This window comes from Neovison vison, chromosome 2 (assembly GCF_020171115.1).
Source record: "Neovison vison isolate M4711 chromosome 2, ASM_NN_V1, whole genome shotgun sequence".
NCBI classification, from domain to species: Eukaryota; Metazoa; Chordata; class Mammalia; order Carnivora; family Mustelidae; genus Neogale; species Neogale vison.
The window spans coordinates 75,754,303-75,770,432 of record NC_058092.1 but is presented as its reverse complement, the minus strand read 5'-3'; the positions used below and the strand labels follow the sequence as shown (position 1 = coordinate 75,770,432).

The 16,130-nt window shown below is 39.3% G+C and overlaps 1 pseudogene; it reads right to left on the bottom strand.

Annotated features, from left to right (window-relative positions):
- LOC122900172 overlaps positions 1-16,130 on the bottom strand; it is a 74,331-nt pseudogene that overhangs the window by 41,946 nt on the left and 16,255 nt on the right.

The following is a 16,130-nucleotide window of genomic DNA, read 5'->3' as shown; positions in this document are numbered from 1 at the left end:
GGGTTTGAGGACCAAGCCCTGCATCAGGCTCCCTGCTCAGTGGGGCATCTGCTTCTCCCTCTCCCTCTGCCTAATGTCCCCCTGCTTGTATGCACATGCTCTCTTACTCTCTCAAATAAATAAATAAAATCTAAAAAAAAAAAGAGAGAGAGAGAGAGAGAAAAGAAAGGTTTGAAAGTAGAAACTTTGAACTTTGAACAGTGATGAAAATGTCACCTATAAAACCTAGGGTGCTGCTAAAGCAGTCCTTTTAGAGAAATCCATAGCCTACAAATCTACATGTTAGGAAAACTGAAAGTTAAAATATGGTTGAGCAGGCCATCTATCTTAGGAAATTAATTTAATATAATTAAAAATTAAAACAAAATAAATCAAATCTTCTGGAAGAAGTTTAACTGCCATAAGAGCAGAAACGAACAACAACCAAAAAATACCATAGAGAGGATAAACCATACCAGAATTTTGCTACTGAGAAAAACTAAGAAAAGTAACAAAATTCTATTAAGTTTGATAAAGGAACAAAGAAAAGGAACAAATGTCCAATATCTAATATAAAAGAGGAGAAATCAATAAAGTTGTTGTTGATATATTTTTTTTTTTTGATTTTTAAACCTTGTTTATTTTATTTTTTTTTCCAATTTATTTATTTTCAGAAAAACAGTATTCATTATTTTTTCACCACACCCAGTGCTCCATGCAAGCTGTGCCCTCTATAATACCCACCACCTGGTACCCCAACCTCCCACCCCCCCCCCGCCACTTCAAACCCCTCAGATTGTTTTTCAGAGTCCATAGTCTCTCATGGTTCATCTCCCCTTCCAATTTACCCAAAAGCACATACCCTCCCCAATGTCCATAACCCTACCCCCCTTCTCCCAACCCCCCTCCCCCCAGCAACCCACAGTTTGTTTCGTGAGATTAAGAGTCACTTATGGTTTCTCTCCCTCCCTATCCCATCTTGTTTCATGGATCTTCTCCTACCCACTTAAGCCCCCATGTTGCATCACCACTCCCTCATATCAGGGAGATCATATGATAGTTGTCTTTCTCCGCTTGACTTATTTCGCTAAGCATGATACGCTCTAGTTCCATCCATGTTGTCGCAAATGGCAAGATTTCGTTTCTTTTGATGGCTGCATAGTATTCCATTGTGTATATATACCACATCTTCTTGATCCATTCATCTGTTGATGGACATCTAGGTTCTTTCCATAGTTTGGCTATTGTGGACATTGCTGCTATAAACATTCGGGTGCACGTGCCCCTTTGGATCACTACGTTTGTATCTTTAGGGTAAATTCCCAGTAGTGCAATTGCTGGGTCATAGGGCAGTTCTATTTTCAACATTTTGAGGAACCTCCATGCTGTTTTCCAGAGTGGTTGCACCAGCTTGCATTCCCACCAACAGTGTAGGAGGGTTCCCCTTTCTCCGCATCCTCGCCAGCATCTGTCATTTCCTGACTTGTTGATTTTAGCCATTCTGACTGGTGTGAGGTGATATCTCATTGTGGTTTTGATTTGTATTTCCCTGATGCCGAGTGATATGGAGCACTTTTTCATGTGTCTGTTGGCCATCTGGATGTCTTCTTTGCAGAAACGTCTGTTCATGTCCTCTGCCCATTTCTTGATTGGATTATTTGTTCTTTGGGTGTTGAGTTTGTTAAGTTCTTTATAGATTTTGGACACTAGTCCTTTATCTGATATGTCGTTTGCAAATATCTTCTCCCATTCTGTCAGTTGTCTTTTGGTTTTGTTAACTGTTTCCTTTGCTGTGCAAAAGCTTTTGATTTTGATGAAATCCCAAAAGTTCATTTTTGCCCTTGCTTCCCTTGCCTTTGGCGATGTTCCTAGGAAGATGTTGCTGCGGCTGAGGTCGAAGAGGTTGCTGCCTGTGTTCTCCTCAAGGATTTTGATGGATTCCTTTCTCACATTGAGGTCCTTAATCCATTTTGAATCTATTTTTGTGTGTGGTGTAAGGAAATGGTCCAATTTCATTTTTCTGCACGTGGCTGTCCAATTTTCCCAGCACCATTTATTGAAGAGGCTGTCTTTTTTCCATTGGACATTCTTTCCTGCTTTGTCGAAGATTAGTTGACCATAGAGTTGAGGGTCTATTTCTGGGCTCTCTATTCTATTCCATTGGTCTATGTGTCTGTTTTTGTGCCAGTACCATGCTGTCTTGATGATGACAGCTTTGTAATAAAGCTTGAAGTCCGGAATTGTGATGCCACCAACTTTGGCTTTGTTTTTCAATATCCCTTTGGCTATTCGAGGTCTTTTCTGGTTCCATATAAATTTTAAAATTATTTGTTCCATTTCTTTGAAGAAGATGGATGGTACTTTGATAGGAATTGCATTAAATGTGTAGATTGCTCTAGGTAACATAGACATTTTCACAATATTTATTCTTCCAATCCAGGAGCATGGAACATTTTTCCATTTCTTTGTGTCTTCCTCAATTTCTTTCATGAGTACTTTATAGTTTTCTGAGTATAGATTCTTAGCCTCTTTGGTTAGGTTTATTCCTAGGTATCTTATGGTTTGGGGTGCAATTGTAAATGGGATTGACTCCTTAATTTCTCTTTCTTCTGTCTTGTTGTTGGTGTAGAGAAATGCAACTGATTTCTGTGCATTGATCTTATATCCTGACACTTTACTGAATTCCTGTATAAGTTCTAGCAGTTTTGGAGTGGAGTCTTTTGGGTTTTCCACATAGAGTATCATATCATCCGCGAAGAGTGATAATTTGACTTCTTCTTTGCCGATTTGGATGCCTTTAATTTCCTTTTGTTGTCTGATTGCTGAGGCTAGGACTTCTAGTACTATGTTGAATAGCAGTGGTGATAATGGACATCCCTGCCGTGTTCCTGACCTTAGTGGAAAAGCTTTCAGTTTTTCTCCATTGAGAATGATATTTGCAGTGGGTTTTTCATAGATGGCTTTGATGATATTGAGGTATGTGCCCTCTATCCCTACACTTTGAAGGGTTTTGATCAGGAAGGGATGCTGTACTTTGTCAAATGCTTTTTCAGCATCTATTGAGAGTATCATATGGTTCTTGTTCTTTCTTTTATTGATGTGTTGTATCACATTGACTGATTTGCGGATGTTGAACCAACCTTGCAGCCCTGGGATAAATCCCACTTGGTCATGGTGAATAATCCTTTTAATGTACTGTTGAATCCTATTGGCTAGTATTTTGGTGAGAATTTTCGCATCTGTGTTCATCAAGGATATTGGTCTATAGCTCTCTTTTTTGATGGGATCCTTGTCTGGTTTGGGGATCAAGGTGATACTGGCCTCATAAAATGAGTTTGGGAGTTTTCCTTCCATTTCTATTTTTTGGAACAGTTTCAGGAGAATAGGAATTAGTTCTTCTTTAAATGTTTGGTAGAATTCCCCCGGGAAGCCATCTGGCCCTGGGCTTTTGTTTGTTTGGAGATTTTTAATGACTGTTTCAATCTCCTTACTGGTTATGGGTCTGTTCAGGCTTTCTATTTCTTCCTGGTTCAATTTTGGTAGTTTATATGTTTCTAGGAATGCATCCATTTCTTCCAGATTGTCAAATTTGTTGGCGTAGAGTTGCTCATAGTATGTTCTTATAATAGTTTGTATTTCTTTGGTGTTAGTTGTGATCTCTCCTCTTTCATTCATGATTTTATTTATTTGGGTCCTTTCTCTTTTCTTTTTGATAAGTCTGGCCAAGGGTTTATCAATTTTATTAATTCTTTCAAAGAACCAGCTCCTAGTTTGGTTGATTTGTTCTATTGTTTTTTTGGTTTCTATTTCATTGATTTCTGCTCTGATCTTTATGATTTCTCTTCTCCTGCTGGGCTTAGGGTTTCTTTCTTGTTCTTTCTCCAGCTCCTTGAGGTGTAGGGTTAGGTTGTGTACCTGAGACCTTTCTTGTTTCTTGAGAAAAGCTTGTACCGCTATATATTTTCCTCTCAGGACTGCCTTTGTTGTGTCCCACAGATTTTGAACCGTTGTATTTTCATTATCATTTGTTTCCATGATTTTTTTCAATTCTTCTTTAATTTCCCGGTTTACCCATTCATTCTTTAGAAGGATGCTGTTTAGTCTCCATGTATTTGGGTTCTTTCCAAACTTCCTCTTGTGGTTGAGTTCTAGCTTCAGAGCATTGTGGTCTGAAAATATGCAGGGAATGATCCCAATCTTTTGATACCGGTTGAGTCCTGATTTAGGACCGAGGATGTGATCTATTCTGGAGAATGTTCCATGTGCACTAGAGAAGAATGTGTATTCTGTTGCTTTGGGATGAAATGTTCTGAATATATCTGTGATGTCCATCTCATCCAGTGTATCATTTAAGGCCTTTATTTCCCTGTTGATCTTTTGCTTGGATGATCTGTCCATTTCAGTGAGGGGAGTGTTAAAGTCCCCTACTATTATTGTATTATTGTTGATGTGTTTCTTTGATTTTGTTATTAATTGGTTTATATAGTTGGCTGCGCCCACGTTGGGGGCATAGATATTTAAAATTGTTAGGTCTTCTTGTTGGACAGACCCTTTGAGTATGATATAGTGTCCTTCCTCATCTCTTATTATAGTCTTTGGCTTAAAATCTAATTGATCTGATATAAGGATTGCCACTCCTGCTTTTTTCTGATGTCCATTAGCATGGTAAATTCTTTTCCACCCCCTCACTTTAAGTCTGGAGGTGTCTTCGGGTTTAAAATGAGTTTCTTGGAGGCAACATATAGATGGGTTTTGTTTTTTTATCCATTCTGATACCCTGTGTCTTTTGATTGGGGCATTTAGCCCATTAACATTCAGGGTAACTATTGAGAGATATGATTTTAGTGCCATTGTATTGCCTGTAAGGTGACTGTTACTGTATATTGTCTCTGTTCCTTTCTGATCTACCACTTGTAGGCTCTCTCTTTGCTTAGAGGACCCCTTTCAGTATTTCCTGTAGAGCTGGTTTGGTGTTTGCAAATTCTTTCAGTTTTTGTTTGTCCTGGAAGCTTTTAATCTCTCCTTCTATTTTCAATGATAGCCTAGCTGGATATAGTATTCTTGGCTGCATGTTTTTCTCGTTTAGTGCTCTGAAAATGTCATGCCAGCTCTTTCTGGCCTGCCAGGTCTCTGTGGATAAGTCAGCTGCCAATCTAATACTTTTACCATTGTATGTTACAGACTTCTTTTCCCGGGCTGCTTTCAAGATTTTCTCTTTGTCACTAAGGCTTGTAAGTTTTACTATTAGGTGACGGGGTGTGGGCCTATTCTTATTGATTTTGAGGGGCGTTCTCTGAACCTCCTGAATTTTGATGCTCGTTCCCTTTGCCATATTGGGGAAATTCTCCCCAATAATTCTCTCCAGTATACCTTCTGCTCCCCTCTCTCTTTCTTCTTCTTCTGGAATCCCAATTATTCTAATGTTGTTTCGTCTTATGGTGTCACTTATCTCTCGAATTCTCCCCTCATGGTCCAGTAGCTGTTTGTCCCTCTTTTGCTCAGCTTCTTTATTCTCTGTCATTTGGTCTTCTATATCGCTAATTCTTTCTTCTGCCTCATTTATCCTAGCAGTGAGAGCCTCCATTTTTGATTGAACTTCATTAATAGCCTTTTTGATTTCAACTTGGTTAGATTTTAGTTCTTTTATTTCTCCAGAAAGTGCTTTTATATCTCTGGAGAGGGTTTCTCTAATATCTTCCATGCCTTTTTCAAGCCCGCTATAACCTTGAGAATTGTCATTTTGAACTCTAGATCTGACATATTACCAATATCTGTATTGATTAGGTCCCTAGCCTTCGGTACTGCCTCTTGTTCTTTTTTTTGTTGTGAATTTTTCCGCCTTGTCATTTTGTCCAGCTAAGAGTATATGAGGGAGCAAGTAAAATACTAAAAGGGTGGCAACAATCCCAGGAAAATATGCTTTAACCAAATCAGAAGAGATCCCAAATCATGTGGGGGGATTTCTCCCCCCTCACGATTGGGTGAGGGATCTCCTCTGATTGGGATCTCCTTTGATTGGGATCTCCCAATCTCTTCTGATTGGGATCTCCCAATCTCTTCTGTTTGGGATCTCTTCTGATTTGGGGATAAAAAGAGGTTCAAAAAGAAAGAAAGAAAAAAAGAAAAAAAGAATTTAAAAAAAGAGATTGAATTAAAAATTCAATCAAGAATTTAAAAAAGAGTTAAGAAAAAAAAGATTGAAGAGATTAGGATCTCTTCTGATTTGGGGATAAAAAGAGGTTCAAAAAGAAAGAAAGAAAAAAAAGAATTAAAAAAAGAAAATGAATAAAGAAAAGTATAAAAAAGCAAAATATATATATATTAGATAATCTAGTTAAAAAACGTTAAAAAAGAAAAGGGTAAAATTATAAAAAATTTTAGCAGAAGAAGAGAAAAAAAATGAAAAAGAAAAAAAAATAAATTAACTGCAAGACTAAAAAATCACCGGCAGAAAGCCATGAGTTCCGTGGTTTGTTTTCTCCTCCTCTGGAATTCTGCTGCTCTTTCCTTGGTATTGAAACTGCACTCCTTGGTAGGTGAACTTGGTCTTGCCTGGATTTCTTGTTGATCTTCTGGGGGAGGGGCCTGGTGTAGTGATTCTCAAGTGTCTTTGCCCCAGGCGGAATTACACCGCCCTTACCAGGGGCCGGGGCTGAGTGATCTGCTCGGCTTTGCTTTCAGGAGCTTTTGTTCCCTGAGCGCTTTCCGTAGAGTTCCGGAGGATGGGAATACAAATGGCGGCCTCCTGGTCTCCGGCCCGGAGGAGCCGAGAGCCCAGGGCCCCGCTCCCCTGTGCGCCCTCAGCGAACTGCTCCTGGTAACTCGCGTCTGCCTAACCTCCGGCCGTGCTCCGAGCTCACCGAGCTTGCGACCGGTTCAAGGCAACTCCGAGCTGCGAGCTTACTGTCAGCTCTGTCTCTGCAGCCGGCTTTCCCGTTCCAATAACCGCAAGCTCTGCGACACTCAGACACCCCCGATCCTTCTGTGACCCCGCGGGACCTGAGGTCACGCCGACCCCGTGTGGGCTTCACCCCGGTTTAGCCTCCGGAGCGATGTCCCTCAGCGGAACAGACTTTTAAAAGTCCTGATTTTGTGCTCCGTTGCTCCGCCGCTTGCCGGGAGCCGGCCCCTCCCCCCCGGGGTCTCTCTTCCCGTCGCTTTGGATTCACTTCTCCGCCAGTCCTACCTTTCAGAAAGTGGTTGTTTTTCTGTTTCTAGAATTGCTGTTCTTCTTCTCTTCGATCTGCCGATGGATTTGCAGGTGTTTGCAATCTTTAGATAAGCTCTCTAGCTGATCTCCTGCTAGCTGAGGTAGTCTCAGCCTGCTACTTCTCCGCCATCTTGACTCCTCCCCCAAGTTGTTGTTGATATATTTTTATGCTTATTTACAAACACTGTATTTGAATTACTCACCATCAGGGGATTTTCCCTATACAAACATTCCTTTTTAACTGATAAAACTATGTATACTTTTGATGTTTTGAAATTGTAGCTGTTTTCTTAATTCCCACACAGATACATTCTTTTTCATTTTGACACTTTCCAAATTTGCTCTGTAGTGACTTGAGCATGTTGCAAAAATGTGTAACATTTTTTGTGTATGACTTTAGGAAGTGTTTTGACCAGGGCTTCAAGGATCTCCAATTAATTGCAGGTACTCTGAGCTTCAATTAAGGGTTTTAATCAGCTTGTCCATTAAAAAAAATCAAGTATATTCATATTGTAGGGTTTTTCAACTGTGCTATTATTCCTAGGGATAATTTAATGTAACAAGAAGCAGACTTGAGGGGCGCCTGGGTGGCTCAGTGGGTTAAGCCACTGCCTTCGGCTCAGGTCATGAACTCTGAGTCCTCGGATGGAGCCCCGCATCGGACTCTCTGCTCAGCAGGGAGCCTGCTTCCTCCTCTCTCTCTCTCTGCCTGCTTGTGATCTCTCTCAATAAATCTCTCTCAAATAAATAAATAAAATCTTAAAAAAAAAAAAAAAGAAGCAGAGAGAGTCAATTATCATATGGTTTCACTTATTTGTGGAGCATAACAAATAGCATGGAGGACAAGGGGCGTTAGAGAGGAGAAGGGAATTTGGGTAAATTAGAAGGGGAGATGAACCATGAGAGACTATGGACTCTGAAAAACAATCTGAGGGGTTTGAAGTGGCGGGGGGGTGGGAGGTTGGGGTACCAGGTGGTGGGTATTACAGAGGGCACGGCTTGCATGGAGCACTGGGTGTGGTGAAAAAATAATGAATAATGTTTTTCTGAAAATAAATAAATTGAAAAAAAAAAAGAAGCAGACTTGAACTGTAATTAAAACAGTAATGATAAATTATTGAATGATTAGGATTACATATAAATTCCAGAAACTCAGCATTTAGGATATTGTGAGACACAGTTGATTATTAAATTTTATCAAGGTACCAGTGAAATTCCAGAATACAATTGTTTCATTACTTTGGTTTTTATGTTAATTTGTGGTGAAGAAGCCTGCAGTTGTCAGTTTATAAAGTATTTTATTTCAGTGCCTTTTTGTTACTTATCATTGCTTGTCATGGCTTCATCATTTAAAGGAGATGTACCACAGTTCTCCAGTCTTCAAAACAGACATGAAGAACTACTTTGGAATGTTTTAAATGGATATGGAGTAATAAGTGTGACATGACCTTATGCATTCTCATCTTTAACTAACTATCTTTATGGAGAAGAAGGGACTTGCATGTAATAATACAAATTTCTGTTAGCCAATAATACTTCACTGCACAGATATTTGCAGTTGATCCAAGGTCTTAGAAAACACAAATGAAAACAAACCATTGTATTCACCTTGGGAACTGAGATGTGATATAAGAAATACACATTAGGTCACTCACTGTCCCAGATTCCTGACACTAAAGCTTCTAAAACTTCTAAAACTTTTGGAATTTCCTGAAAGATTGGAATGAGAGGAGTGTTCTTTGTTATTCATAATAAGACTCTTTCAATGACACTGGCGATTATATTAATGAGTGAGTCTAGGAAGAAGAAGGCTGGTTACCCAGGGAACTAGCCATATGATTATAGAGTTAGAATTATCAGCACCGGGGCGCCTGGGTGGCTCAGTGGGTTAAGCCTCTGCCTTCGGCTCAGGTCATGATCCCAGAGTCCTGGGATCGAGCCCCACATCGGGCTCTCTGCTCAGCAGGGAGCCTGCTTCCTCCTCTCTCTGCCTGCCTCTCTGCCTACTTGTGATCTCTGTCTGTCAAATAAATAAATAAAAATCTAAAAAAAAAAAAAAAAGAATTATCAGCACCTCTCCCCAAGGTACAGCAAGAGATGAAAGGTTGTAGATTGACTTAATTACTAATCATATCTATGTAATAAAGCCCCATAAAAACCCTAAGCTACCTGGGGAGCTTCTGGCTGAGTGAACACATGGGAGATCCTGGGATAGTAGCGTGACCTGAGAGGGTATGGAAGATGCATGCTCCTTTATACGTTGTCCTCTGTGGCTTTTCTTCTGGAGCTTTTTATTTGTATCCATTTTGACAAGCCAGTAAACAAAGATGTTTCCCTGAGTTATGTAAACCATTCTAGCAAATTATCAAACCCAAGGAGGGATATGGGAAACCTCAAATTGTAGTCAAGTTGGTCAGAAGTACCACCGGCCTGGACTCATCATTGATGTATAAAATGGGACTTGGTGTGGGACACAAAGGCAAAAGAAAAATTACATTTCCTTACTACTTCCAGCCCATTGACAACTCCTTGAAACAGACAGTGACATTTCTCTAGGAACTCGGCTGCCTCCACACTAACACTATGCAAGGGTAAAATGCAATAGCTTAATATTATCCTTATTCTCCAGGATCCTGTAAGTCTGCTTTAACATATAAAGATTCCTTTGGAAACTTCCTTTATCTCTACCCCCCAAGATATATGTTAGCAACCAACCTCCAAGCATATAACCCACTGATATATATCTGAAGGGTCTCATGACAGAGAGGTCTTATTAAACAGTAATACATGACTTTTTCCTAGCAAGAGTTAGCTCCTACAAGGTCCTGAAAACCTTGTTTCCAAAACACCTTGGAGGCTTGTGCTGTTCCTGACCAACTCTCAACTTCAAAGTATATAATCTGTCACCTGTCATGACCCCAGTGTAGCTCTTTCTGCCCATGGGTCCTATCCCAGTGCTTTAGTAAAACCACCTTTTTGCACCAAAAACATCTCAAGAATTCCTTCGTGGCCCTTGACTCCAAACCCCACTACTTCAGACCACATCTGAACTGGGCCTTTACCCTGTGGGTTCTGATACTAACGCCAGGAACACAGTGTCAAATTGATTTGATTTGAATTGTAGGATATCCAGGCAGTGTATGAAGAGTTGGAGAAGTGGTTGCTGGTACAGAAAAACCTACACATTTACTGTCATCAGTGTTCTAATTGGAGAGGAACAGTTTCTTTTAGAAACCAAGTTAATCTAGTACATCTGTGGTTAAACTAGTACATCTGTGGCTAAAGAACCAGAGATGTGTTAGGAAAGCTAGTACCCTCTGATTGCTTTAGATGGTGGTAGATGAGTTAACCACAGTACTCTTTGGAAAAAATAAAGACACCGAAACCTTTCCTTGCTTGTATCTATTCACCTTTCAATTCAGAAAACAGAAACCATTAGAGTCCTTGCCAAATGAAGACAATCCCAATTCTGTTTACTGCAGTTCATACGACCGACTTCAAAAGGTTGTGTAAAGAAAGAGTAACTATACTCTGTCCTCTAAGAAAAAGTACACAATGTGATCATCTGCATGAGAATAATAAACATCTTAATAGCAGCTATTATTCATCTTGCCATGTAATATGTCTATAGACCTAAACAGCAACAGTAAAAGTTAAGCATCATCAGATTTAGAAAATATGAGTACAGAAAGTACATTTGAGAAGATCAGATATTTGTTTCTATCTTGCAAAATGTGAGCGTGTTGTTTCAAATTCCATAGATTTCAGAGTCTACAGTCATAAAAACAGCAGACCTGTCTAAAGTCATATTTCTGAGTCAGGAGATAAACAATGATATCAATAAAAAGACAAAATACACATACACACACACATGCACACACACAAGGTTAGACTTATTTCAGATGTATTCTTCCAACATATAGATCCCTGTAACTCCCACCAGATCAAAAAGGAAAACATTACTAATATCCCATAAGTTTCCTTCATTGTGGCCAACCCAAGGTTAAGCACAATTCTGACTTTTATCACCCCAGAATAGTTTTGCCTGTTTCTGTACGTAATATAATTTCATATAGTCTTTTCTAACTGACTCCCTTCACTCAGCATTATGTTTGTGAAGCTCATCCTTGTTTTATACCACAGGAGTTCCTCTCTTCCATTGCCCTATAGAAGATTTCTCAGCTTCAGCACTCTTGGCTTATGAACTGGAGAATTCTTTGAGTGGGGGCTGTCCTGTGCACCGTAAGACATTTAGCAGTATCCGTGACACTACCAATTTGATGCCAATAGCAACTGTTGTGCTAACCAACCCAGCTGTCACTACCAAAAATGTGGGCAGACATTGCTACATATCCCCCAGAGCACAAAATCACCCCCCACTGGGAACCATGGAGCTAGAAATAATTAAAATGGTTCTATTCAAACATATCCCAGTCATAAAAGATAGTTCAGGGTCTAAACAGCTATGAGAGCTAAAGAAATGTGAGGAAGGAGAGGTCACTTAACGATGTCTAAGAAGAAATCTTTTTTAACTCAAATATATTTAAATTATCTGACTCTGCACAGAACACGATGTAACATGATCCAAACTGTGGGCTCCTGCTTTCCCAGATCTTTGAGGTTTTTTTTGTTTTTTGTTTTGTTTGGGGTTTTTTTTGTGTGTGTGTGTGGCTATATGCCACATTTTGGTAATTTTTTTTTCAATGTTTTTTGATGAAAGAATTTTCATGTTACCTAGTTCAAATGTTGCTAGGTTCAGAAGTCTTTTCTAATTCTCCCTTTTATTTTTCATACAGAATAATATTAAGTAACTCAGAGTGAAATCCAAAACAAAACATATCTAAATAAAACTTCTAAACATACTGCCTTTTGTACAATATATTGATCTCATAGAGAGAAGGGTTTCTTTGGGTCACAGAACCATCATGGCCCAACCCAGTAAGATGAGGGGTGGGGGAAAGACAATGACAATGATAAAAACAACAAATACCTTAGTATGAAGCTTAGCTCACATTCACAGAATCACGTTTGAGCACTGTGGGACAGACTTTCCAAATTTTGTTTTACTAGATCAAACAACCAGGGAGCTGTGAGCGCAACTCAAGTATGGACCTTCCTGACACCAAAGCAGGTTTTTTTATTTTATGTTTATTTTTTTAAAGATTTTATTTATTTATATGAGAGCAAGACAGTGAGAAAGAGCATGAGCGGGGTAGAGAGACAGATGGAGAGGGAGAGCCAGACTTTCCCACTGAGCAGGGATTCTGATGCGGGGCTCGATCCCAGGACTCTGGGATCATAACCTAAGCTGAAGGCAGATGCTTAAACAACTGAGCCACCCAGGGACCCCCAAAGCAGTTGTTTTAAAATGTGACTGCGTTTAGTCATTCCTTGGGTACGTACTGACCCCTGATCATGTACTGGGCACTAAGGAAGCCACCCAGAGGCACTGAGGATCCTGTGATTAGCAAAGTAGTCAGAGTTCCTTGTGCTCATCTTTTTTCTTTTTTAAATTGAAGTTAGACATTAACAAATAGTCATAATAACAAATGTAAAAACTTCAATTTCTGACAAGCATTATAAAGAATGAGTGCAGGGGGACAGAGTCAATGTAGAAGGGAGACACAAGTTAAATAACCTATCAGAAATGTCTCCCTGAGAAAGTGAGCATTAAAATAATTTTTAGTAAGAGTATAATTAGGAAATGAATGAAGAAGATGAATTCTGGGCAGAAGGTGAGTTTATGCAGAACTCTTGAATTGGGAATAGCCTGGCATGGTTGATCCTGAACACAGGTCCATGTGGCAATGCGGAGAATATAAAATGCTCAATGGGTGACGTATGGAATTGTCATATCACTATATTGTACGATGGAAACTATTATAACACTGTATGTTAACTACCCTGGTATTAAAATAGAAGCTTTAAGAAAAGGTAAAAAAAAAGGGCGGGGGGGCTCCTGGGTGGCTCAGTGGGTTAAATCCTCTGCCTTCAGCTCAGGTCATGATCCCAGGGTCCTGGGATCGAGTCCTGCATCAGGTTCTCTGCTCAGCAGGGAGCCTGCTTCCTCCTCCCTCTCTTTCTGCCTCCTTGTGATCTCTGTCAAATAAAAAAATAAAATCTTTAAAAAAAAAAAAAAGAAAGAAAGAAATGATTGTAAGTCATGACACCAGCCCTGGCAGTAGAGTCCTGCCTGAAGCTTCCTACATTGAACCAGCCTGTTTGTAGGAAGACTTAGAGCTGAATGCCTGATACTTGCTCGTGTAGAACAAGGGAAGTGCTCTCTCTTTAGACCCTCCAAACTGCATGCACTTCCAGATATTAGGTTTTAAAATAACTTAGCTTCAAGGATTCCTGGTCAAGAAAACAATCTCTTAGGTCAATTCAAGGCTACGTGAAATGGCACTTCCTGGAATTATTTCAGATCGAAACTGAAAGCCTACCTGGTACGCTTAATTCTGGGAAATCAGCTGCTTTCCCATTCTAGCAAAACAAGAACATGATTTTTAAACTATTTAAACCTGTGGAAGACTGCAGAAAAAGTATTTAAAGGACAACTAAACCACTGCCTGAAGGGACCTTTGCAAACTCTCTTGAGACACCTCCTTCTTCTACCCAGGGACCCCATGTTTCCAGGACTAGAAAAATTGGATGGCATGTGCAGCTCCTGCTTGGCTTAAAACTTCGCCAAAGACCCAAAGCCCTCAAAACACGTAATTCAATTTAAGCTGAATGCCTCTGCCCTCCTGTAGGAATATTTTTCACACAGTTTCCAAAGCAAAGATTTCTGTGCACAAATCACAACTCTCCCTATTTTTAATACAGCCTCTTCTCTTTTGCAGGGGGAGAGCTACTAGGATAATATTATGAAAAGATAAAATGTTTACTATGTGAACATCTGAACATCTCACCCCAAAATTTTTGAGAGGAAATGTGCAAGCTTGTAAAAATTCATTGGCATACCAGCTGGAGCAGAGATGGAAAATACAAGGATGTAAGTTGGCAGAAACCCAAACAATGAAAAATGACTTCTCCATTACTTTGTTAAGCATAATTTTGTTTATTCCAAAGAGTAAGTTTGTAGGTGGAGGAAAGTAGTTAGAGTTAGGAAGAAGAGAGTGGGGTCATCAAGGTAGGAGATGATCTTCAGTGGAGTGGAAGGCTCTGTTCACCTCCAAGTTATGATGGGCAAAGAATCTTGGGAAAAAGATGCTCATGCCCCACATTTTCAATGACATCTACTACACTCACACACGCTTTTTGGAGAGCCTGCATTTGAGAATGGGCTCCATAGGAACTGCTAAATTCAACTCTATCTCAGATAAATTACCCTCCAAAACCTGAAAGGTCACCCTCACCGTGATGGCAAAAGTCACACTACAGGTAATCAGACCATGACCCAGCATGATCTCAGCTAGCCCTGGAAAACTATCAAATGTCAAAACATAGGCATATAATGGTGTCACTCCTTGATCTTATTTTTCCTCTGGAGGGTATATTAAGGTTCTCCAGAGAAAGAGAACCAATAAGAGGTTTCATATACATACATATATGTATGTATGTATGTACATACATATATACAGTTACAAAGTACTAACATATATATATAGTACTTTGTAACTGTACAAATACAGTTACATATACACAGCATATATATACATATATAATATAATATATATTATTAATAAAATTATATGTGTATTTTATTACATAAAAGTTATTTTATGTAATAAAATATAAATTCTATTTTATAAATTTTATTTATATATATATATAAATTAGGAATTTGGTTGATAAAATTATGAAGGCTGAGGAGTTTCATAATCTGCCATCTGAAAGCTAGAGACTCATGATATCCAGTGGTGTAACTCAGTCTGAGTCCCAAGGCCTGAGAACCAAAGAAAGTCAAAGGTATAAATCCCAGTCTCAGTACAGGAGAAGATGAGATGTTTCAGGTCAACAGTGAAGCAGAAAAAAAAGAGGGTGAATTTCTCCTTCCACCATTTTTGTTTTATGTAGGTCCTCAATGGACTGGATGATGCCCACCCACACTGGAGACATAATCTACTAAACCCATCAATTCAAATGCTAATCTAATCTGGAAACACCCTCTTAGACACACCCAGAAATATTGTTTCATCTGCTCACTCCATGGACAGTTAAATTGACACATAAAGTTAACTATCATTAAGTCCATCCTTGTCAACTTGGCACCCATAAGCATCTCCTTAAATCATATTTATTCTCCAAATAAAGAAAATAATAAGGTCATAATTTTTTTTACAAAAGAGGACATGAAGTCCTTGAATGATATTTACTCTTCTCCTTGATAACCCATAACTTAAATATTATAATGTAAAAATAACAATACTTCAATACTATAACATAAAATCAGTATGTCTTATGCTATGTTAAGAAAATAAGAGAAAAAAATAAAACAAATACACATACATATTCATACCAAAATAAGGAAGAAATACTCATGACAGTAACTGGAGAGTCAGCTATAGCTGGTACTCATGACTACTCTTTTCCACTACCCATCCCATATTCCTTTTACCTTCAAGAAGCACCTCAGCTGGTGGTGGTTCTTTACCTGGTGGAGTAACCCAAACTTTCGTTCCTTAAGGGTCTAAACCATCAGTAGTCCTGCCTGGATGGGGTAGTTGTAGTTTTCCAGTGACCTTAATCATGGGTTATGATAACACTAAGACGTGTCCTGTGGGATCCCCTGTATTCCAGATATACTCTTCTTTACCTCCATTGCACTAGTTCAATTTCTCCCTTGGTAGTCAGGACCAATCACCCTAGCCAACACCGTACCACCCTTCTTGGTCTATTGATTCAGAGGTAAAAGGAACCCTAAGTGGCCAGGTAGTAGTCTTAACTTCCAGGTCAATAGAGTCATTGCTGTGTCTCCTGGTGGAAGCATTCCTCCTTC